Here is a 26,726-nt window from a genome sequence, read left to right on the forward strand (position 1 = left end):
AGAAACAAAAGGATAAATTGATACACACCTTTGTAGGGTTAGTCTTCTCTCCCGGCATATCGCCATGTTACAGCACGTGTTTACAGATTACAGATGGAAGACAGAGGGACCACCTGTGCTAAACAGCTATCTAGCATGCTACGAACTCCTGTGTGTAAGGGAAAAAGCCAGCCAGAAATGTGTTGTCACTGAAAAATACTGTCGGCTGCAACTGGGATGAAGCTGATTAAAACACACATATCACATGATTTTGATGTGATATGAAAGTAGAGGGATTTATGTTTCTAGGACCCTATTGTAATTGATTCTCAATTCAAGTTTAGATGGTGTATTAGTCTGTTTTGGCTGCCAGAGACAGGCTATCTCTGAAAATAACATATCAAGTCATTTCACCTTGAGAAGTAACGCTCCTGAAGAGCACACCTTAGGCTAAAGTCGGATGCCTATTGAGTTGTTTTTGGATGAATGCCTCCTGGGTTGGGGTCTTCACTGGTCTGGAGAGCCTCTTGAAAGTAGTGAGGGGGGACAATGGTCTGAATTGTGTGATTGGTATTTAAATGTGGCCATAATCTCAGTACTTGGCAAGCAGTACTTTTATGAATGAATATCACACATTTTCAACCAATGTATTATTAACAGTTAGAAACTATTTATGAACTATTTTTCATCTTTAGTACTAAATCAACTAATTGAAATATTGCGTGGACTGGCTGTCAAGAAGATGAGTTTCATATGTAATTTGGTTGAACTAACTATCCATTAAAGACTTTATAGTCTCTTCATGGACAATGCTGTGCTGGCGCCCTCTGTTGACCATTGTTGGGCAGAGCTGCATAGCTCTGCAAAAAGAGAGACATTCTCAAATTTCTCTCCCATCAGACAAGTCTGTAAGAAGTAGAACGGCAGACCGGAGCCGCTGGTAAAGCAAGACGTAAGCACCGGGTGAGCTTGGGTTGAATCCAAACATTCATTCTACCAGATCGTCTCTAGGCGTTCACTCGGACCTTGAAGGTGAGTGTGGCGAAGTAAAACCTTTACTGGTGCAAATGTTTTGGTCAAGACGAGCTGAACGCTGCTCAGTCGTTCAATTACTAGCCTCGACTGGCTTGTATCTTGGCGCAGATTGAAAATGCAGCCACAGTTTTGGCCTGAATTTCCCCTGGATCGAAAATGAAGCCCGGGGAAAGAGTTGAATCCCAGAGCTGCGTTTGGCTAATCAATAGGAAGGCCACCGTTTTGGTGAATTCTTGTCGAAGTTTTTTGCCTGGAATTATGTGTAGGGGTGTTGGAATGTCTGCATCAAGCAAGCGAAACCCCGTGATACAATTTAGCACGAACAAGAAAGAAAGTAACTTGTTATTGTAACTTTATGGCATGGCAGTATCGTTAGCAGGCTAGTTATTGATTGTTGCTGTTTCTGACGCAGTAGGATACAATGTAACGTTAACTGTACAGTATTTTTTATTGTTATGTAGCCTGAGGAGTGTGCTTAAAAACATTCTGAAAACACTGCTGACGTGGGAAAACAACTTGCTGTGTTATGCCTCCATTTATTGCAATGTGTAGTGGAATTACGCGAGAACATTTATATATTCTTGTCCCTAAAGATGGATAAAAAAAAGGTTTGCTTGGAAAACACGTTTTTCCCCCTCCCGATTGCATCCAGCAATTCATTTGTGATTCAATAACGTTTCACATGATAGTGGAAAGACGCTTATGTTCCGCTAGGACTGGCTGATGTGAATAGAATAGGCAGTACGGTATTTCTTTGCTTTTTAGGCTTCTTGCATAGTAAACGAAATTATCCACACTAAATTATATATTTGATTAGCTGTACGCTATATAACCTCCTTCATGGGGTGGTGGCGATGCACATATGTTTCTACACGTTGTTACGCACACATTTTCCTATTGAGTCAGCCAGACCGCTTTCACATAGAGACGTGCTATATCAGATACTGTATATAAACATTTGACTCCTCGGCGGGAACAGGGGCAGTCTAGACCTGCCTGAAATTTGTAGCCTGGGGTCTTGTTTTATATTGTGTGTGAGAGAAAGTTAGGGAGACTATTAATTTAGCTGTGTCTTTGTGTTCGGCAATCTATCCATTCTCTCAATCTCAGCCTTTGCTTAAGAAAGCAGGACCAGGGCCCTTATCCACAAAGCGTCTCAGAGTAGGAATGCTGATCTTGCATCAGTTTGGACTTTTAAATGAGAATGAATATTATTGTATGTACTGATCCTAGATCAGCTCACATACTCTGAGACGTGTTGTGGATAACGACCCTGGAACATGTTTTGGGAGAAAGCTTGTCACCAAAAAGCCTGTGTTGGGAAACAGGAGGGCTATTTTATTGGATAAAAACTCAAGTCAAAATTGCATTAATTTGATTAAATCCATTGTGAAATGTTGAGACTTGCTTTTGTGTTCTGTCTAGCTGTGCCAACTGTTTGTCTGGTTATGCTATGTGTTCCATCTGATAGTTCTGACTACCAAGCCCTCTGTGATCAGGTGTTCTGAATGTTGGATGCCTGCTGCTGCTCCTTCATCCCAATGGGATGTTATATTGGCTATGTAAGGTTGTTATAAACATGTTATAAACATGCTGCTGTCTAACCTATAGCATGTCATGTTATTCATGGATAGTTTATGCTGATGGGAACCACAGAGTCCCAACAACATGCCAGTTCTTGTATTTTTCAATGTCAGTGCCCTTCAAAGCCATGCTCAGTGTGTGTGGGGGGCCAATCCAGAACCCTGTCTATAGAATGAGAGTGGAACCAGGCAAACTTCCAATGAATTAGGGCCCCTGACCCTATCCTTCTACCCAGTACAGGACTGCCTGCCCCCATAGTCCATCCATTGGCTGTTCCATTTAGTCCGTCACGCTATGACTTCTCCCCCTACTAGAGCTGGTCCTCTGTACACTCTGGCCAATTGAATGTAAGGAATGCATTTATTTAGATGTTTATATAGAATATTTATTCAGATTAGAATAATGCTGACTTTGTCCAATATGTTGAAATTGGACGTCTTTGAAAAGACATTCTTGAAATTTAGTTTTCTACTCTCTTGTCTAATTCAATTCTGATTGGCTTTCAGTAGGCCACTGACTGGGAGAGTGTTGTAGAAGTAAACACATTGGACAGTGGTACTACTACAGTAGAAATCAGTATTAGAGTAACACTACTACTATAGTAGAAACCTGTATTAGAGCAGTTACTTCTACAGTAGAAACCAGTATTAGAGTAATACTACTGCAGTAGAAACCAGTATTAGTGTACTACTACTACTACAGTAGAAACAAGTATTAGAGTTCGACTCTACTATTACTACTACTACTACTACTACAGTGAAACCAATATTATTGTACTACAACTAATACTACAGTAGAAACCAGTATTACATTACTACTACTACTACTACTACAGTAAAAACAGTATTAGTGTACTACCTCTACTCTTACTACTACAGTAGAAACCAGTATTAGTGTACTGCTACTACCGCTAGTACTACAGTAGAAACCAGTATCAGTATACTACTACTACAGTATAAACTAGTATTGGAGTACTACTACTACAGTAGGAACCAGTATTAGAGTACTACTACTACAGTAGGAACCAGTTTTAGACTACTATTACTGCAGTAGGAACCAGTTTTAGAGTACTACTACTGCAGTAGGAACCAGTATTAGAGTACTACTACCACAGTAGGAACCATTATTAGAGTACTACTACTACAGTAGGAACCAGTATTAGAGTACTACTACTACTACTACAGTAGGAACCAGTATTAGAGTACTACTACTACAGTAGGAACCAGTATTTGATTGCTACTACTACTACCGTAGGAACTAGTATTGGAGTACTACTACTACAGTAGAAACAAGTATTCGAGTACGACTCTACTATTGCTACTATTACTACTACAGTGAAACCAATATTATTGTACTACAACTAATACTACAGTAGAAACCAGTATTAGATTACTACTACTACAGTAAAAACAGTATTAGTGTACTACCTCTACTCTTACTTCTACAGAAGAAACCAGTATTAGTGTACTGCTACTACCACTACTACTACAGTAGAAACCAGTATCAGTATACTACTACTACTACAGTAGAATCTAGTATTGGAGTACTACTACTACAGTAGAAACCAGTATTAGAGTACTACTACTACTACAGTAGGAACCAGTATTAGAGTACTACTACTACTACAGTAGGAACCAGTATTAGAGTACTACTACTACTACAGTAGGAACCAGTATTAGAGTACTACTACTACTACAGTAGGAACCAGTATTAGATTACTACTACTACTACAGTAGGAACCAGTATTAGAGTACTACTACTACTACTACAGTAGGAACCAGTATTAGATTACTACTACTACTACAGCAGGAACCAGTATTAGAGTACTACTACTACTATAGTAGGAACCAGTATTAGATTACTACTACTACTACAGTAGGAACCAGTATTAGAGTACTACTACTACTACAGTAGGAACCAGTATTAGATTACTACTACTACTACAGTAGGAACCAGTATTAGATTACTACTACTACTATAGTAGGAACCAGTATTAGATTACTACTACTACTGCAGTAGAAACCAGTATTAGTGTACTACTACTACTACAGTAGAAACAAGTATTAGAGTTCGACTCTACTATTACTACTACTACTACTACTACAGTGAAACCAATATTATTGTACTACAACTAATACTACAGTAGAAACCAGTATTACATTACTACTACTACTACTACTACTACTACTACAGTAAAAACAGTATTAATGTACTACCTCTACTCTTACTACTACAGTAGAAACCAGTATTAGTGTACTGCTACTACCGCTAGTACTACAGTAGAAACCAGTATCAGTATACTACTACTACAGTATAAACTAGTATTGGAGTACTACTACTACAGTAGGAACCAGTATTAGAGTACTACTACTACAGTAGGAACCAGTTTTAGACTACTATTACTGCAGTAGGAACCAGTTTTAGAGTACTACTACTGCAGTAGGAACCAGTATTAGAGTACTACTACCACAGTAGGAACCATTATTAGAGTACTACTACTACAGTAGGAACCAGTATTAGAGTACTACTACTACTACTACAGTAGGAACCAGTATTAGAGTACTACTACTACAGTAGGAACCAGTATTAGAGTACTACTACTACAGTAGGAACCAGTATTTGATTGCTACTACTACTACCGTAGGAACTAGTATTGGAGTACTACTACTACAGTAGAAACAAGTATTCGAGTACGACTCTACTATTGCTACTATTACTACTACAGTGAAACCAATATTATTGTACTACAACTAATACTACAGTAGAAACCAGTATTAGATTACTACTACTACTACTACAGTAAAAACAGTATTAGTGTACTACCTCTACTCTTACTTCTACAGAAGAAACCAGTATTAGTGTACTGCTACTACCACTACTACTACAGTAGAAACCAGTATCAGTATACTACTACTACAGTAGAATCTAGTATTGGAGTACTACTACTACAGTAGAAACCAGTATTAGAGTACTACTACTACTACAGTAGGAACCAGTATTAGAGTACTACTACAGTAGAAACCAGTATTAGAGTACTACTACTACTACAGTAGGAACCAGTATTAGAGTACTACTACTACTACAGTAGGAACCAGTATTAGAGTACTACTACTACTACAGTAGGAACCAGTATTAGAGTACTACTACTACTACAGTAGGAACCAGCATTAGATTACTACTACTACTACAGCAGGAACCAGTATTAGATTACTACTACTACTACAGTAGGAACCAGTATTAGAGTACTACTACTACTACAGTAGGAACCAGTATTAGAGTACTACTACTACTACAGTAGGAACCAGTATTAGAGTACTACTACTACTACTACAGTAGGAACCAGTATTAGATTACTACTACTACTACAGCAGGAACCAGTATTAGAGTACTACTACTACTATAGTAGGAACCAGTATTAGATTACTACTACTACTACAGCAGGAACCAGTATTAGAGTACTACTACTACTACAGTAGGAACCAGTATTAGATTACTACTACTACTACAGTAGGAACCAGTATTAGATTACTACTACTACTATAGTAGGAACCAGTATTAGATTACTACTACTACTACAGTAGGAACCAGTATTAGATTACTACTACTACTACAGTAGGAACCAGTATTAGAGTACTACTACTACTACAGTAGGAACCAGTATTAGATTACTACTACTACTACAGCAGGAACCAGTATTAGAGTACTACTACTACTACAGTAGGAACCAGTATTAGAGTACTACTACTACTACAGTAGGAACCAGTATTAGATTACTACTACTACTACAGTAGGAACCAGTATTAGAGTACTACTACTACTATAGTAGGAACCAGTATTAGATTACTACTACTACTACTACAGCAGGAACCAGTATTAGAGTACTACTACTACTACAGTAGGAACCAGTATTAGAGTACTACTACTACTACAGTAGGAACCAGTATTAGAGTACTACTACTACTACAGTAGGAACCAGTATTAGATTACTACTACTACTACTACAGCAGGAACCAGTATTAGAGTACTACTACTACTACAGTAGGAACCAGTATTAGAGTGCTACTACTACTACAGCAGGAACCAGTATTAGAGTACTACTACTACTACAGTAGGAACCAGTATTAGATTACTACTACTACTACAGCAGGAACCAGTATTAGATTACTACTACTACTACAGTAGGGACCAGTATTAGTGAATCACCAGATAGTAACCTTGAGTTATTTTGAATATAAAAAATAATAAGGTATTCATATTTTTGGCAGTCACGAGGGTGTCCACTTGTATGTGTAAGTTTGCGTGTGTGTGTGTAGCAGTGTGGCAGTGTGTTTATGTGTAGCCTTGTGTGTGAGTACAATGTGTGTGTGTGTGTGTGTGTGTGTGTGTGTGTGTGTGTGTGTGTGTGTGTGTGTGTGTGTGTGTGTGTGTGCCCGAACCCGCCAGTATGCAGTAGATCGTATTACTGAACGATTAGCCACGGCCTCCTCTCCCCCAGTGGCCCAGGGAAATGATTTTCCTCTGTCATAATTCCCCCACTGAATTATCTTGGCCAGTGACTCATACACACATACCATATAGGCTTAGTTACTGTGCACGGTAGTGATGATGAGGTATACCCCTTTTGACGGTAATCATTAGATGGTCATGACTCACGGTAGGACGGACGGAATTGGGCTATATTGTAAGATTTCCTGAGCACAGTATGTCATTTATTTTTAATCAAAGATTAGGAGATAGGGCCGGTGTTAAGGTAGCATGGGGTGTGTGAAAAGCGCTTTACAAATGAATTGAATTATTCTTTGAAATGATTTCCAGGACGGCTGGTGTGTTAGGCTAACCTTTTCACTAGTCTAGTCTTTTCAATATGTTTAGTGTTGTAAAAAAAACTGGATTTTTCCACTATGTTGTTTGAAAAGACCAGCTGAAATTTCAGCTTGTTTGGTGGGGTTGGTTTTTTGGACTACCAGGCGGTCTAAGTTAATAGACCAATAAGAGAGTTTGCCCTCCTATCTGCCTATAACAGCTAGTTTTCAGGTTACATTAGGCTCCTCCAATTAGGCCTTTCTCTCAGACCACTCCCAGACAGTTGTTGCTTGACACATTGCATTTAGCTAAAAAGCAATTTTTGTTTCATTTTAATCGAAAACAATCACAGTAAGGTACTTAATTGTTTTCCAGAAATGATTTGATATGGAGATTAAAAAAAACCCGCTGCATTGGGGATTTTTTAAATATTGGATTTGTGGTCAGAAAGTTCAATACATGGGTTTCTTATAATATAGCTGGGAGATCAACCTGTTGATGACCCTGTAGGATGTCCCTCAGGCTGGGGATGATTTAGGAGTGGGAGACTGGGAGTCAGTGGGAGACTGGGAGTCAGTGGGAGACTGGGAGTCAGTGGGAGACTGGGAGTCAGTGGGAGACTGGGAGTCAGTGGGAGACTGGGAGTCAGTGGGAGACTGGGAGACTGGGAGTCAGTGGGAGACTGGGAGTCAGTGGGAGACTGGGAGTCAGTGGGAGACTGTGGGAGTCAGTGGGAGACTGTGGGAGTCAGTGGGAGACTGTGGGAGTCAGTGGGAGACTGTGGGAGTCAGTGGGAGTCCGTGGGAGTCAGTGGGAGTCCGTGGGAGTCAGTGGGAGTCCGTGGGAGTCAGTGGGAGTCCGTGGGAGTCAGTGGGAGACTGGGAGTCAGTGGGAGACTGGGAGTCAGTGGGAGACTGGGAGTCAGTGGGAGACTGGGAGTCAGTGGGAGACTGGTAGTCAGTGGGAGACTGGTAGTCAGTGGGAGACTGGGAGTCAGTGGGAGACTGGGAGTCAGTGGGAGACTGGGAGTCAGTGGGAGTCAGTGCGAGACTGGGAGTCAGTGCGAGACTGGGAGTCAGTGCGAGACTGGGAGTCAGTGCGAGACTGGGAGTCAGTGCGAGACTGGGAGTCAGTGCGAGACTGGGAGTGGGAGTGAATGAGGCTGAAGTGAAGAAACGAGAAGTCCCAGAAACAGAATAGCCTTGAAACCCACAACCCACTGTGTGTCCACATCTCGTCAGACAGACAGAAATCACAACTCCGCCAGAAACACATCATAACTAGGCAGTCGAGCCTCTGGGGGAATTCAGCTCGTTGTAAAGTTAGGAGTTGGAAGGGGCGCTCAGGCGGGCAGGGGAGCGCGAGAGAGGGGGGAGGTGGAGGTGCGTTTCCAAGGTGCTGCTCACCCCCTGGGCTGGAATCAGATACATTCCAGAGACTCCTCTAGCCAGGGATAATGGAGGTATGGGGTGTAGCATTACACCACATCACACATGATTGGATGGTGAGGGCTGGGAAAGTGAGAGGAGAACGGTGGCCTCTTTATAGCTCAATGTAGCTCCAGTTTCCTATAAGAGACAAGGAGACCTGCCAAATTGACAGTAGGCCTGCTAGTTAAAGTTATAGGAGACATGTCTGGGCTAGGTCTTCTCATGGCTCACCTATACGTTGCCTCCTGTTTCTGGTTCGCCTTGCTTTACAGTTTCACTAAATCTTCCCAATGTCGTAGAGGATGCTAATTACATTGTTATTACAGAAGTATAACAGCAATTGATGTAAAGTGTTTCCCAATAAGATTCTGAGTTGCATTTTATCTGATGCCAACAGAGCTCTGATTACGTCTCCAAATCTCAAACAGAGTTCTGATCAGTTTTGCCCATCTACACGAGCTCTGTATGTGTATGGCTGTGGTTAGTCCTGTACATTTCCGTGACAAACGTCTACGTAAAAGCCCTTTCAAACACATGAATCTAAGAAGAGCTGAATAATAATGGAAAGATAGAGATGAGAGTTCCACGTAGACTGGCCGATATTAGTAGTGTATATCAGAGACTTTCATTCAAACCCCTAGTGAACTGCTGTTTTCTCTCTTACTCTCTCTGTCTCTGTCTCTCTCTCTCTTTATCTTTCTCTGCTACGAAAGGTTATTTATACTCAAAGATGTAAAATGTTGCCTGTTTTATTTAGTGGTTTAAAACAAGCTGGCTTGATGGTAATGGACTTCACCTCCGTGTTTGGCGCGGGCCCTCGGGGCATGGTTACAGTCACACAGCATGGAAGCACTCCAGTGCTAGCAGCGCTACGCTAGCTCTTAATGAAGGCATTTTAGAGTGGGAGAGAGAGAGCAGTGTAGTCTGTTAATGGGAATGAACTGCTTCACCGCTGGATGCTATGATCGTGTCCTCATGATAAGTGCTATCGCTTACCAGATCTAATGAAATATGTTTTGTGGATCAATTTAGCCATTATTTGTGTGTGGGTGTGTACCATCATTGTGTGTGTGTCGTTGTATGTATGTATGTGTGTGCGTGCACCTGCCTGCGCGCGTTGTTTTGTGTGTGTGTGTGTGTGTGTGTAGGTACGGGAGTTGGAGATTCAGGGTTTAAGGAATAATGGTTGTGGGGGATTAAAGCTCAGTTGGGGTATGAAGGGTGACAGGTGGAAGGGACACTTCTCTGTTTACCCACTTGGCCCTGCCTGCACTTTGATACCTCACACACTCACACCCAGTAGGCCTCAGTCAGAGCCGTAGCGCTGTCCACACACAAACCACCATGACCTCTATCTGTTTGTGGTTAATTTCTCTCTCTCCCTTTCGCTCAGTCTCTGTCTCCCTGTCTCTCTACTCTCTCTCTGTCTCTTCTCTCTCTCGTCTCATCTCTCTCTCTCCCTCTCCTCTCTGTCTCTCTCTCCTCTCTGTCTCTCTCTTCCTCTTACTCTCTCCACTCTCTGTCTCCCTCTCTCTCTCTCTCGCTCTCTCTCTCTCGCTCTGTGTCTCTCTCCCTCCGTCTCTCTCTCCTGTCTCTCTCGCTCTCTCTGTCTCGCTCTCCCGTCTCTCTCGTTCTCTCTCTCTCTCGTTCTCTCTCTCTCCTGTCTCTCGCTCTCTCCTCTCTCCTCTCTCTCTCTCTCTCTCCTGTCTCTCTCTGTCTCTCTCTCCTGTCTCTCTTGCTCTCTCCTCTCTCTTATCTCTCTCATCTGGTGTCCAAGCAGGTCCATCCGCAGGGCATCTGGTGCTCAGCGGCTCCATGTGGCCCAACTGTAAACACAGTGCTCTGTGTGCGTGTTAATGCTCATGCTAACCGCCCACATCTAAACAGATCAGCCTCGTAGCCTCTGGAGTGATACTTGTATTGCATTTAAGTCTTTTAATTAATTTTTATCTTGTTATTAACACTTTATTCTAGCTAGCTATTTGTGTAGGTAGCTATCACGTAAACACAATTAGAGAGCGTGCTGGGTTGGTTAGGGTCAGTTCCATTTAATTTCCAAGTCGGGAGTTGTGTATCGGCCACTGCAAAATTGACCATAGCCAATTTCCCACAGCGTGCCTTTTTCTGTTTTGAATAACTGAATGGAGAGAATTGAATTGGCTTTGACCCCCAGCTCTTCTGCCAGCTTGGACTGTGCCCCTCCGCTGCCCTGTCTGCCCGCCTGCTGTCCATCTGTGTGTCTGCCCATCCTGGGTGGCATGGGGGTCTGTGGGACAGGTGTTGGCATGCAGGGGGTCAGTACCCAAACACACACACACAGCTGTGGCACCTATACACAAAGTGGACCCCGCAGGCTGCAGGTGACAGGACGATGGATGGGGGTTGGTCGGGGAGTGTAAATTAAAATAGGGTCTCTCGTTTGAAACGACACCAGGGGCAACACGACTGACTAGACTCAGTGGGTTTTTGGGTCACTGTGTTTAGGCCCCAGGTTGCCTGTGGCAGTAGGAGTAGATTCAGGGGCTGTTTGGGTGTTGGGACTGACTGAGGGATGGGGTCTTGTCTGGTCCACACAAACAAAAACAGCACCCTTCCCTTCCCCCTTTAGGAGTGTTAAGTGGCCGGATATTCCCCTGAATGGGACACAGGTGTTGGCCCAGGCTGTGTGTGTGTGTGTGTTTCTGCTGGGTTCTGGTGTGTGTTGTGGCCGTGTGTGTGTGCATGTGCATGTGGCCTGGTGTTTGTGTGTGTTGTGGCTCTGTGTATGTGTGTGTGTTGGGGCCTGGTGTGTGTGTGTTTGATAGGCCCATTGTGTGTGTTGGTTTTATCATCTTAATGAGGCCTGCTCAGAGCTCAGTGGCTCTCAATGGGCCGTAGGTCTCTCCATCCTAGCCTGCTGCGTGAGGGGTGGAGGAGTGGAGAAGGGCTCATATAATGAGGAAGAGTGGGTGGTTTTAAAACAGACTTCCCTAACACAGACCTAAACAAGCTCCAAAGAGGTCTCAGGATTCTTCAGCCCTGATCAGGTTTGATATTCAAACTAACCTCAATCTCCTCTCCCTCATCGTTCCCTCTTCCCCTCATCCTTCCCTCTACCCCTCATCCTTCCCTCTACCCCTCCTCATCATTCACTCTTCCCCTCCTCATCCCCTCATCCCCTGTTCCCCTCCCCATCCCCTCTTCCCCTCCTCATCCCCTCCTCCTTCCTTCTTCCCTTCATTCTTCCCCTCCTTCCCTTACTCCATTCTATTGAACATTCTCCAACATTGAGATTTTCTTATGACCCACGACCAAAGACCATGCTTCTATACACAATCTGACTTATGAGCCAAGGGGGACTGGCCACGAACCAGCATGAGAAACACTGCAGTAGAAGTCTTGTGTAATGAGAAGAGTAGGGTTGTTGTGGTGTCCTCACCCCCCCCCCCCCCCCTCCCCCTGGGGTCAAAAACACACACACACACACACACACTCTGACCCATCTGTAGGATGAGGGTGAGGTAATGGGTCATTGACCTCCTGGTAACCCTCCATGTTTAGGTGTCTCTCTGTTAGCGGTAGCTGATCTCACCGTGTGTTAGTAACCCTGTGACCTCTACATATGATGAAGCTCCTGGCCTGTGAATAAGAACCATACAGTGGATCTAGACAGCCTATATAAAACCTCCCTTGTCTCGCTCCCCTCCTCCCCTTCCTTGTCTCCCTCCCACCCATCTCCGCCCCCTCCCAGCCCCAAAGCACTGCTCTCATTTCTCTACCTCCCCCTGTGCTTTTGTCTCCAGCACCTTCTCCTGGTCTCTCTCTGTCTCTCTTTCCCAATTCAATTTAATTCAATTCTCTCTCTCTCCTTTTTATTTCTTTATTTTTAAATTCCAGAATCCATTTCTTATGCCCCCAGGCGCTCTCCAGCGATGGCTGGAGACGTTGTGGCAAATTTAATTTGGTCTCCCACTCTCTCTCCCAGGACCCGCGCGGGCTCAATGGAACAACAGTAGCAGGGAGAGCGAGGGAGGAAAAACCCAATTTCTCATGCATTACTTTCTCTATCCTCGGGGCTTTTAATGGAGTAACACCGTCCCGCTCTCTTTCCCTCCCCTCTCTCCTGCTGTTCTTACTCTCACTGCCCAAATCTAGCCTATACGGAACTAGGCTCCTTCTACTGCTGCTAGGCCTACCAACCAAAGTCTTCTCTGACTCATTGCGTCTGGAAATTGGAGGAATCTAACTGTACTATAATGACTCTTGGTGAGATTGGTTGTCAGTGTCTGTCTGTGCTGCTGTACATCAGTCATATCCTTTATTGAGCTTGTCTTGCTCTGGTAATATTTATCAGAAGAATCCTCTCAGAAAGACCCCAGTCCTCTACTGTTATAGACCTAGAACTATACCCCAGTCCTCTACTGTTATAGACCTAGAACTATACCCCAGTCCTCTACTGTTATAGACCTAGAACTATACCCCAGTCCTCTACTGTTATAGACCTAGAACTATACCCCAGTCCTCTACTGTTATAGACCTAGAACTATACCCCAGTCCTCTACTGTTATAGACCTAGAACTATACCCCAATCCTCTACTGTTATAGACCTAGAACTATACCCCAGTCCTCTACTGTTATAGACCTAGAACTATACCCCATTCCTCTACTGTTATAGACCTAGAACTATACCTCAGTCCTCTACTGTTATAGACCTAGAACTATACCTCAGTCCTCTACTGTTATAGACCTAGAACTATACCTCAGTCCTCTACTGTTATAGACCTAGAACTATACCCCAGTCCTCTACTGTTATAGACCTAGAACTATACCCCAGTCCTCTACTGTTATAGACCTAGAACTATACCCCAGTCCTCTACTGTTATAGACCTAGAACTATACCCCAGTCCTCTACTGTTATAGACCTAGAACTATACCCCAGTCCTCTACTGTTATAGACCTAGAACTATACCCCAGTCCTCTACTGTTATAGACCTAGAACTATACCCCAGTCCTCTACTGTTATAGACCTAGGTAGATACCTCAGTCCTCTACTGTTATAGACCTAGAACTATACCCCAGTCCTCTACTGTTATAGACCTAGGTAGATACCTCAGTCCTCTACTGTTATAGACCTAGAACTATACCCCAGTCCTCTACTGTTATAGACCTAGAACTATACCCCAGTCCTCTACTGTTATAGACCTAGAACTATACCCCAGTCCTCTACTGTTATAGACCTAGAACTATACCCCAGTCCTCTACTGTTATAGACCTAGAACTATACCCCAGTCCTCTACTGTTATAGACCTAGAACTATACCCCAGTCCTCTACTGTTATAGACCTAGAACTATACCCCAGTCCTCTACTGTTATAGACCTAGGTAGATACCTCAGTCCTCTACTGTTATAGACCTAGAACTATACCCCAGTCCTCTACTGTTATAGACCTAGGTAGATACCTCAGTCCTCTACTGTTATAGACCTAGGTAGATACCCCAGTCCTTTACTGTTATAGACCTAGGTAGATACCTCAGTCCTCCACTGTTATAGACCTAGAACTATACCCCAGTCCTCTACTGTTATAGACCTAGATAGATACCTCAGTCCTCCACTGTTATAGACCTAGGTAGATACCTCAGTCCTCTACTGTTATAGACCTAGGTAGATACCCCAGCCCTCCACTGTTATAGACCTATCCAATGCTGTATTTGTGCGTGGCTCTGTGTCATTGTGCCGGAGTACAATACCAAGCCTAAGTGAACTGAATGCAAATGAGTCTTGTAGGATGGCTGTGGTTTAGGGACTGGTAGTGAGGAAAGTCATAGTGGTGATGGAGAGGGTGGAGGAGGAGGGGGCATGTGGGTCATAGTCATCGCCTGAGCCCATTCATCATGCAATGCCTGCTGGGATGTGCAGGGGTCAGCTGCACACAATCACCGTCTGTTCGATTCTGCTCGGTTCTGTTGTGTTCAGTTTTTCTATGTTCTGATTGGCTGTGTTGTCTTCTGCTTTGCTCTGCTCTTGTGTTGTGTTCTGGTGTTGCACGGTATACCACGGAAACTTAGGTACTTTTTCAATCCTAGAACATGATAACGGTTCGGTACTAGAATTTGTGTTACTTTAGGTACTTCTGTTAAATGTGTCTCACAGATCAAGCCTTTCTATCAGAGCAGCCAACCCCTTATCATAGCTCACCCTGACTGCTCCACTTACTCACTGCTAGCCTGCACTGTGAGTCTGGGCTGCATCATGTTAGCTCCACTTACTCACTGCTAGCCTGCACTGTGAGTCTGGGCTGCATCATTTTAGCTCCCCACTCATTCTGCACAGAAGTTAACACAGTCTTAAATAATGCGAGACAAAATGTTGAAACTGTTAATTACTGTTTGCTAAACATTGTCCACACAGGCTAGAACCCTTTACATTGGAAGAAGAAAGGGTAGCTTCCAGTTGTGTAGGCTAACTTTTCTTGCTAGCTGACAGCTTAAGCTAACATCAATTCACTATCCTAGTACTTTGTGATAATATGCAAACCATAACTCAAAATATGTTGAATTCTGATTGACACTAAAAAAGGTCTCTGGTAAGTAAACACGAACTTAGAAGATCTTATACGTTTTGTTATTTAAAAAATATATATACAGTACCAGTCAAAAGTTGGGACACACCTACTCATTCCAGGATTTTTCTTTCTTTCTTTTTTAAAACTATTTTCTACATTGTAGAATAATATTGAAGGCATCAAAATGATGAAATTACACATGGAATCATGTAGTAATGAAAAAAGTGTTCAACAAATCAAAATATATTTGAGATTCTTCAAAGTAGCCACCCTTTGCCTTGATGACAGCTTTGCACACTTGGCATTCTCTCAACCAGCTTCATGAGGTAGTCACCTGGAATGCATTTCATTTAACAGGTGTGCCAAGTTATATTATAATTATTTTTTTAACCCGGTAAGTTGACTCATTCTCTTTTACAGCAACGATCTGGGGAATTATTACAGATTAATACTATGAAAGTGTGTTGTGAGATGCCAATCACCATATAAGTCAAATCAAAGATGAAAAGGCATTTCTAACTTTGGTTTCTTCAAGGAGGAGAGATGAAACTGGCTCTCAGAAACGAGTCCTCTGATGCAGAGGATAAGTTCATTAGACCGTTTTGCTTCACAGAGTTCAATGACACCAATGAATTCGTTGTGAACGACCGGTGGAAATCTGTAGAGGACCTTGTGCATTTCAGGTAAAATAACAACTCAATGTTTATATACTCTTTCCGTATGTTTGAGTGTGTGTAATGTATTCCTACAGACTGCATCCCAAGTTTCATTTTCAATGTTCTCCCCAAGTTCAAATTCCCACTGGCACTTAGTTTGCAGAGTATTACTGTGTCATGACAGCAGTAGAGTTTTGTTATTTGTTAACTACTAGTTGCCCTTTTGTGATTCATTTATTAGGTGTTTTTCTATGCGCTCGCGTCGCATGCATGAGCGTTGCAAAATACATTTAGGAATCTATGTTATTCAATTACTGCACCCACACTGCTCACGCGCGCCAACGAGTGTCTGCGTTGCCAAGGGATAAAATAGAAGTTATTCCTATGTCTAACGCAGATCACGCTGCAAGTCCTGCTTCTCCCAGCTATCTCTTCATTGCTAACTGTTTTGCCGGTTGTCATGGTAATACTATGAAAGTGTAGATGCCAATCACCATATAAGTTCAAAGATGAAAAGGCCTGGAAGGAGGAGAGATGACTAGAAACGAGTCAGTTGACCGTTTTCTGTGTGAATTCGTTGTCGGAGTAGAGGACCTTGTGCATTTCAGGTAAAATAACAACTCAATGTTTATATCCGAGGACAGATTAGCTAGCAACATCAAGCTAGCTAAATAGGACAAATTAGCTAGCAAGTGCAAGCTAACTAGCTAAATTGCCATACATGTTTAATGCTTTTTGACCTGTACCCAAATTAATGTCATTGGTTCAGAGTTTGTTTTGATATTTTAACCTGTGTGTCGTGATCACATTTGGTGTAGGGGGACAAAATACATTTATGCACAATAGTGCGTGATGGCGCAGCCGGTTTGGGTTCCGTGTAAGGCACTGCATCTCAGTGCAAGAGGCACTACAGTCCCAATCCCTGTAATTAGTGAAAGAAATCTGACTTTAGCAAATGAAAGTCTGAATTTAGTTCTCCGAATTATTTCATTTGATTGTTCTTCAATACATCTTAATTGTCCATCTTCTAAGATCTGTGGTTATCACATCAATTCATTTGCTGTAGTTAGTTTTATACAGGTCCTCAAGAGAAAAGCTGGAGTCTCTGACAATTTTATGGGCTTTCCTCTGACACCGCCTATTATATAGGTCCTGGATGACAGGAAGCTTGGCCTCAGTGATGTACTGGGCCGTACACACTACCCTCTGTAGCACCTTATGGTCAGATGCCGAGCAGTTGCCATAACATGCCAGACGGTCAGGAAGCTCTCGATGGTGCCGCTGTAGAACTTTTTGAGAATCTGGGGACCCATGCCAAAACTTTTCAGTCTCCTGAGGGGGAGTAGGTTTTGTCGTGCCCCCTTCACGACTGTATTGGTGTGTTTGGATCTGTGGATCTGTTGGGGAGGTATGCAAATTGGAGGGGGTCTCGGGTTTCCGGCATGATGGTGTTGATATGAGCTAAGACCAGCCTTTAAAAGCACTTCCTGACTTCATGGCTATCGACATGAGTGCTACGGGGCGGTAATCATTTAGGCAGGTTCCCTTTGCTTTCTTGGGCACGTGGGACTCTGATTACCATTCTGAAGGTTATGTATGTTATTGATTGTACAATTGATTCATTAATGCATACATGGCTGTGTCTCTGAAAAATGATGAGGTTCATGATATTGAACTCAAAAGATGCCCAACGATTGAACAGAGCAGTAGCTGAGTTTATCTGTCTGGATCAAGTGCCATTCTGTGACCTTTACTTTTACCTTGCTAGCATTTTGGTATCGTGATGGTATCGATTACTGTGATACTAAACATGGTACCGGTATCGTAGTCAAAACCCTGGTATCGTGATACTAAACCTAGTACCGGTATTGAAGTTAGTTAGTTGTTTGGTTTAGTTGCTGGTGACGACAGGCTGGCGTGCGGTGGAGCGGCCCATTTCATCCCCACTTGAGTCCAGCAGCTGAGCCAGCTGTCAAACAGGGCCACAGGCAAACTAGTTCTACCGTCTGTCTATGACAAGTCAGCGAGGCCATGGAAATCAGCAGTAAACATGTTGTTGCTTATCCCCTCCCCTCTGTCTGACAGCTCTCTACCAGAACAAATATGTTCTCCAGAAAAACCTTAATTACATTGTTTATATGTCAATGTTGTTATAACAACCATCAAGGTTAGGTGTGATGCTATGTTATGAGAGGGCAATACTGTCAGTTTGTCGGTCGGCCTATCTGTCTGTCCGAGTGTCCGGCCTTCATATAGGCCTAGTGCTGTCAAGTAAAACACCACCTACAGGGACCTCAAAGTGCAGCTGAGGTCACGTAAGTCTAGACTACAATATATATCCTCTAACCCTAGCAACGTTTATAATGTAGGCTCCTCACATTACACCTGTGGAGGAGATATCGGCAATCTAATGAAGTCGAGGGGATGTGACGACATGTCATGCGTCTAATTTCCTGCTTAATTGTGTTGATGTTGGGGCTGATGTGGCGGCTCCTACTAGTGTTGTTGTGGTTAATCTCCCACTGCGACAGGGAACCGTGGAGTCTCTGGGGGACACGGGGGATATGGCATCGCTAATTAGATTTGTCTAGCTTCCCTGTGTGAGCAGAGGGATGGAGGGAGGGAGAGCTAGAGATGGAGAGAGGGATAAAGGTTTAGTGTTTTGTTTTTCTATTGATTGATTTACAGAGAGTTTGAAAAGTTATGGACATTCTGCAACATTCCTTTTGTTGTGCACAACAACAGCAATGTCTCTCAGACTTTTCATATGACTAATTAAAACATACAAAAACAAGCATTCTCCGTTCACAGCACGACAGCATATTGGAATTAATATGCGGTACAGCAGTAGGATATTTTTTTATCTCGCAGTGTAAACACTGCTGATTACGTGAACGTTCATGAATCCCAACATGTGGAGGCCTGTTTTCTGCAGAGGAACAAGAACACTGTTTGTGACCCGTTCTCCTTTCAGAGGTTGATTGATTAGGGCCTTTCGTCCACTTGCTGTTAATTGGAGGGATGATAAAGGTACTAGAGGTCGGCCGATTGTGATTTTTCAACGCAGATACCGATTAATCGGACGATTTTTAAAATGTATTTGTAATAATGACAATTACAACAATACTGAATGAACACTTATTTTAACTTAATATAATACATCAATAAAATCAATTTAGCCTCAAGTAAATAATGAAGCATGTTCAATTTGGTTTAAATAATGCAAAAACAAAGTTTTGGTGAAGAAAGTAAATGTGCAATATGTGCTATGTAAGAAAGCTAACTCAGTTCCTTGCTCAGAACATGAGAACATATGAAAGCTGGTGGTTCCTTTTAACAATCTTCAATATTCCCAGGTAAGAAGTTTTAGGTTGTAGTTATTATAGGAATTATAGGACTATTTCCCTCTATACCATTTGCATTTCATTAACCTTTGACTATTGGATGTTCTTATAGGCACTTTAGTATTGCCAGTGTAACAGTATAGCTTCCGTCCCTCTCCTCCCTCCTCCCTGGGCTCGAACCAGCAACACAACGACAACAGCCACCCTCGAAGCAGCGATACCCATGCAGAGCAAGGGAAACAACCACAGGCTCAGAGCGAGTGACGTTTGAAACGCTAATAGCGCGCGCTAACTAGCTAACCATTTCACTTCGGTTACACCAGCCTCATCTCGGGAGTTGATAGGCTTGAAGTCATGAACAGCGCAATGCTTGACGCACAATGAAGAGCTGCTGGCAAAACGCACGAAAGTGCTGTTTGAATGAATGTTTACGCGCTTCTGATTACCACCGCTAAGTCAGATACTTAGATACTTGTATGCTTGTATGCTCAGTCAGATTATATGCAACGCAGGACACGCTAGATAATATCTAGTAATATCATCAACCATGTGTAGTAAACTAGTGATTATGATTGATTGATTGTTTTTTACAAGATAAGTTTAATGCTAGCTAGCAACTTACCTTGGCTTACTGCATTCGCGTAACAGGCAGGCTCCTCGTGGAGTGCAATGAGAGGCAGGTCGTTGTTGCGTTGGACTAGTTAACTGTAAGGTTGCAAGATTGGGTCCCCCGAGCTGACAAGGTGAAAATCTGTTGTTCTGCCCCTGAACAAGGTAGTTAACCCACCGTTCCTAGGCCGTCATTGAAAATAAGAATGTGTTCTTAACTGACTTGCCTAGTTAAATAAAGGTATAACAAAAAAATATATATAATAATAATTTTAAAAAATCGGCGCCCAAAAATACCAATTTCGATTGTTATTTAAACTTGAAATCGGCCCTAATTAATCGGCCATTCCGATTAATCGGTCAACCTCTAAAAGATACATTCTGTAACACTGCCTGCCTGGGAAATAAGTCTAGTGATCAGGCTCACAGATACAACCTGCTTCAGATGGACTGTTAGGATTTCTCAATTTGCAAAGTGGGTGATCACAGCTTTTCCAGAGTAAAGAGAAGTTACTGTATTGAACACTTGCTCTCTCTCTCTCTCTCTCTCTCTCTCCTCTCTCAATTCAATTCAAGGGGCTTTACTGTCATGGGAAACTTGTTAACATTGCCAAAGCAAGTGAGGTAGATAATATACAAAAGTGAAATAAACAATAAAAATTAACAGTAAACATTACACATACAGAAGTTTCAAAACAATAAAGACATTACAAATGTCAAATTATATATATACAGTGTTTTAACAACGTACAAATGGTTAAAGTACACAAGGGAAAATAAATAAGCATAAATATGGGTTGTATTTACAATGGTGTTTGTTCTTCACTGGTTGCCCTTTTCTTGTGGCAACAGGTCACAAATATTGCTGCTGTGATGGCACACTGTGGTATTTCACCCAGTGTGCCATCAGATATGGGAGTTTATAAAAATTGGGTTTGTTTTCAAAGTCTTTGTGGATCTGTGTAATCTGAGGGAAATATGTGTCTCTAATACAGTCATACATTGGGCAGGAGGTTAGGAAGTGCAGCTCAGTTTCCACCTCATTTTGTGTGCAGAGTGCACATAGCCTGTCTTGAGAGCCATGTCTGCCTATGGCGGCCTTTCTCAATAGCAAGGCTATGTTCACTGAGTCTGTACATAGTCAAAGCTTCCCTTAAGTTTGGGTCAGTCACAGTGGTCAGGTATTCTGCCACTGTGTACTCTCTGTTTAGGGCCAAATAGCATTCTAGTTTGCTCTGTTTTTTTTGTTAATTCTTTCCAATGTGTCAAGTAATTATCTTTTTGTTTTCTCATGATTTGGTTGGGTCTAATTGTGCTGCTGTCCTGGGGCTCTGTGGGGTGTGTTTGTGTTTGTGAACAGAGCCCCAGGACCAGCTTTCTTAGGAGACTCTTCTCCAGGTTCATCTCTCTGTAGGTGATGGCTTTGTTATGGAAGGTTTGGGAATGGCTTCCATTTAGGTGGTTGTAGAATTTAACGTCTCTTTTCTTGATTTTGATAATTAGCGGGTAACGTTCTAATTCTGCTCTGCGTGCATTAATTGGTGTTCTACATTGTACATTGAGGATATTTTTTTCAGAATTCTGCATGCAGTCTCAATTTGGTGCTTGTCCCATTTTGTGAATTCTTGGTTGGTGAGTGGACCCCAGACCTCACAACCATAAAGGGCAATGGGTTCTATAACTGATTTCAAGTATTTATAGCCAGAACCAAATTGGTATGTTGAATTTTGTGTTCCTTTTGAAGTTGCCTACCGACTGCCTTGAGCTGGACTTACTGCTCCCTCATACTCGTTCCTGACTCACCTTACTGCACCACCTCTACTCCTAGTACTGACAACTCCAATATCACCACCGTAAACTCTTCCCATTCCAATCCTCTCACCCTCAGTTTTTCTACATATTATTGGGCAGGTGCTAGGAGCTAGTTGTCACCTGCAGGCCATACCAGGGCCAGTCTGTTGGTGGGGTCAGCTGTTGAGCTGTTGGTTCAGATGGGGTTCTGTCATGGCCTCTGGCCACGCACGCACGCACAAGGGCTGATATGGGGACTACATTGAGCCTAACATAGCTACTGATACGTCTCACCAAGTCACCGAACATGTAACTTAGCACCTAACAAACCATCTTGAATAAACTATTTCTACGCTATAAAATCACATAAGTCTTGCTGGTGCAATTTCATTGTTCATTTATTGTTCTCCTCTCTCCAGTTCATTCATTCCTCTCGCCGGTTTGGGCCATGGGTGTGTGCGTGGTGTGTTGAATAGCTGCTGCTTGCGGTCTGTGATGGCCAGTGCGAGCTAAAACTAGACATTTAAACAGAGTTTATTTCGCACTGCTCTACAAAAGCAACGAAGGCTAAAACATATATATTTGTTATCATTAATGTGGGTATGCCTATAGGTTTGATGCATGCAAATGTAAAGGACGTCACTCTGCTTTCTTGGTGCTTCCCCCCGATTCGGCCCATAACTGGCACCATCTCGGGACCTCTGCCTTGCTAGCACATGTGACCGCCCTCCTGAAGCGGTTTACCAATCCGCCACGTGAAAAGCAAGCTATTGTTTGGCGCAATTTGAAAACTTCAGACTGGGGAGTGAGTTTCACACATCCCCATGTGCTAAACAAGAAAACAATTTAATCTTCATTTTTATTGAACCAGGTTTCACCTTTATTCGACCAGATCGGTCTAGTTAATCTAATGCAGCCATCCTATAGCCTACAGAAATAAATGACCGGTGATTTTCACCGCACGCCGGCTAAAAACACAACGCCTGTTTTATTGAACTACATTTGTTCTGTCGATGATATTGTAAAACGTTGTTCTTTAAAGCGGTAGGCCTACAAAATGACTGATCTCAAACAACATATAGCCTAGCTTGAAGTCGCATGCAGGCTAGTGACTACGGCTTCTTCCCAATCTTTTTATGATAGCAGCGTTTTTGTCCTCCAAGTGGTGTCTGGTAAAGATGTTGGAGGAAACTGCATGAGACGAGGCAACCAAAGAGCTCATTGTGACTTTGGGCTTTGAGAGTGGAGCCGGAGCCGGAGCCGTAGGTCCCCCCCACTGTTTAAGAGCCAGGACCCTCACAGCCAAAAAGACCAACAGTCACATACCGTGAGTTCTTCGACTGGGAGGATGGAGCAGATATCATTAGGCCCGAGTCAAGACGACTGGAAAATAAAATACTGTATGTCAGTAAAACTTGACCCCAGTCTAACAAGCAGACCCGCCCCAGTTCTGTTGTGGTGGCATGCACATAGTTTTCAGTTCCCACCCGCATCCCGGATTCCAATGCCATCTCCGACCGGGCGTTCAGTGTGTGTGTGGCCCATTTTTGGAGGAAAGACGTTCCATTCTCAAGCCCTCTTTGAGCGACATCCTCTTTCTCCACGGGCATTTAAAGTGATGGATAAAAGGAGAAAAATCCTAATGCACTGTGTTTTGTTTCATTAAAAACGTCCTATTAAAAACGTTAATTAAAAACGTTTCATTAAAAACGTTATAACAAACATGGTTTTGATATCACATGGAAATAAATATTGTTTCATTAAACAAGAGCTGTTGTGTTTATAGCCAGCCAGCCCTGTCATTTATTTGAGATGAACTGTTTTATTGAGAAAAAATACTATTGAATCGGCCTATATTTTAATTTCAATTTTAATTTCTGTTTAAATTAACAAAATGAATAAAAAAACAACTAATGTAATATTTGATAATATACAGTACCAGTCAAAAGTTTAGACACAACTAATTCAAGGGTTTTTCTTTATTTTTACTACTTTCTACATTGTAGAATCATAGTGAAGACATCACAACTATGAAATAACAAATATGGAATCATGTAGTAACCAAAAAAGTGTTAAATATTAGTCCTTTCCTAAAAATGTTGGCTATTCAAAAAACGATAGGCCTATGTGAGATTAGGCCTATTTAAGATTATTCAAAGTAGCCACCCTTTGCCTTGATGACCGCTTTGCACACTCTTAGCATTCTCTCAACCAGCTTCATGAGGTAGTCACCTGGAATGCATTTCAATTAACAGGTGTGCCTTGTGTTGTGACAAAGTAGGGTTGGTATACAGAAGATTTGGTAAAAGACCACGTCCATATTATGGCAATAACGTGTCAAATTAAGCAAAGAGAAATGACAGTCCATCATTACTTCAAGACTTGAAAGTCAGTCAATATAGAACATTTCAAGAACTTTGAAAGTTTCTTCAAGTGCAGTCGCAAGCTCTATGATGAACCTGGCTCTCATGAGGACCGCCAAAGGAATGGAAGACCCAGAGTTACCTCTGCTGCAGACGATACGTTCAATAGAGTTAACAGTCTAAGAAATCAGCAATTAACTGCACATCAGATTGCAGCCCAAATAAATGCTTCATGGAGTTCAAGTAACAGACACATCTCAACATCAACTGTTCAGAGGAGACTCGAATTTCTGCAATGAAACCAATACTAAAGGACACCAATAAGAAGAAGAGATGGTGTGGGGGTCCAGGTGACTACCTCATGAAGCTGGTTGAGAGAATGCTAACAGTGTGCAATGCTGTCATTAAGGCAAAGGGTGGCTACTTTGAAGAATCTAAAATGTTTTATTTCATAGTTTTAATGTCTTTACTATTATTCTACAATGTAGAATATAGTAAAAATAAAGAGAACCCCTTTCATGAGTAGGTGTGTCAACTAGAGGTCGACCGATTAATCGGAATGGCCAATTTAATTAGGGCCGATTTCAAGTTTTCATAACAATCGGAAATCTGTATTTTTGGACACCGATTTGGCTGATTTTAAAAAATAAAATAAAAATAAAAACATTTTTTTTACACCTTTTATTTAATCTTTATTTAAATAGTCAGTTAAGAACACATTCTTATTTTCAATAACGGCCTAGGAACGATGGTTTAACTGCCTTGTTCAGGGGCAGAACAACAGATTTTTACCTTGTCAGCTCGGGGGATCCAATCTTGCAACCTTACAGTTAACTAGTCCAACTCAATAACGACCTGCCTCTCATTGCACTCCACGAGGAGCCTGCCTGTTACGCAAATGCAGTAAGCCAAGGTAAGTTGCTAGCTAGCATTAAACTTATCTTGTAAAAACAATCAATCAATCATAATCACTAGTTAACTACACATGGTTGATGATATTACTAGTTTATCTAGCGTGTCCTGCGTTGCATATAATCGATGCGGTACGTATTCGCGAAAAAGGACTGTCCTTGCTCCAATGTATACATAACCATAAATATCAATGCCTTTCTTAAAATAAATACACATAAGTATATATTTTTAAACCTGCATATTTAGCTAAAAGAAATCCAGGTTAGCAGGCAATATTAACCAGGTTAAATTGTGTCACTTCTCTCGCGTTCATTGCACATAGAGTCAGTGTATATGCAACAGTTTGGGCCACCTAATTTGCCAGAATTTTACGTAATTATGACATAACATTGAAGGTTGTGCAATGTAACAGGAATATTTAGACTTATGGATGTCACCCGGAACAGTTCCGTATTTCACTGAAAGAATAAACGCCTTGTTTTCGAAGATAGTAGTTTCCGGATTCGAACATATTAATAACCTAAGGCTCGTATTTCTGTGTTTATCATGTTATAACTAAGTCTATGATTTGATAGAGCAGTTTGACTGAGCGATGGTAGGCACCAGCAGGCTCGTAAGCATTCATTCAAACAGCACTTTCTTGCGTTTTGCCAGCAGCTCTTTGCTGTGCTTCAAGCATTGCGCTGTTTATGACTTCAAGCCCATCAACTCCCAAGATTAGGCTGGTGTAACCGATAAGAAATAGCTAGCTAGTTAGTTAGCGGGATGCACGCTAATAGCGTTTCAAACGTCACTCTCTCTGATACTTAGTTATTCCCCTTTTTCTGCATGGGTAACGCTGCTTCGAGGGTGGCTGTTGTCAATGTGTTCCTGGTTCGAGCCCAGGTAGGGGCGAGGAGAGGGATAGAAGCTATACTGTTACACTGGCAATACTAAAGTGCCTATAAGAACATCCAATAGTCAAAGGTATATGAAAAAGAAATGTTATAGAGAGAAATAGTCCTATAATAACTACAACCTAAAACTTCTTACCTGGGAATATTGAAGACTCATGTTAAAAGGAACCACCAGCTTTCATATGTTCTCATGTTCTGAGCAAGGAACTTAAACGTTAGCTTTCTTACATGGCACATATTGCACTTTTACTTTCTTCTCCAACACTTTGTTTTTGCATTGTTTAAACCAAATTGAGCATGTTTCATTATTTATTTGAGGCTAAATTGATTTTTTTTAATGTATTGTATTAAGTTAAAATAAGTGTTCATTCAGTATTGTTGTAATTGTCATTATTACAAATACATTTTAAAAATCGTCCGATTAATCGGTATCAGCTTTTTTTTTTGGTCCTCCAATAATCGGTATCGGTATCGGTGTTGAAAAATCATAATCGGTCGACCTCCAGTGTCAACTTTCGACTGGTATTGTGTATAAAAAATTTAAATGTCATAATGTTGGTTTTGATTTATGGACAATATTCCTTTGATGCATTGGATTTATCAAGATCGAATTCTGTTGTGATGTGACTCTTTTCTTTGTCATTTTTTAATTGCATTTATCAGACATTTCAATAGTTTAAATATGGACATTTTTGTTCGAACACTTGTTAATATTATTGTTGCATATTTATTTATCCTCATAATGCTTAGACATTTTTTCCTTATCGCATTTTTGTTGAACAT

General features: G+C 41.9%; 1 protein-coding gene across 1 annotated transcript in view; it reads left to right on the top strand.

The window, feature by feature from the left end:
* Positions 1-855: 855 nt before the first annotated feature.
* The window catches only part of LOC139390776 (bifunctional heparan sulfate N-deacetylase/N-sulfotransferase 1-like), an 83,151-nt gene continuing 57,280 nt past the window's right edge, over positions 856-26,726 (top strand). Inside the window, exon 1 of the mRNA XM_071138139.1 lies at positions 856-1,011. The gene's annotated coding sequence lies outside the window, so the exon portion shown is untranslated. The remainder of the gene's footprint in view (positions 1,012-26,726) is intronic.

This window comes from Oncorhynchus clarkii, chromosome 31 (genome assembly GCF_045791955.1).
Source record: "Oncorhynchus clarkii lewisi isolate Uvic-CL-2024 chromosome 31, UVic_Ocla_1.0, whole genome shotgun sequence".
NCBI classification, from domain to species: Eukaryota; Metazoa; Chordata; class Actinopteri; order Salmoniformes; family Salmonidae; genus Oncorhynchus; species Oncorhynchus clarkii.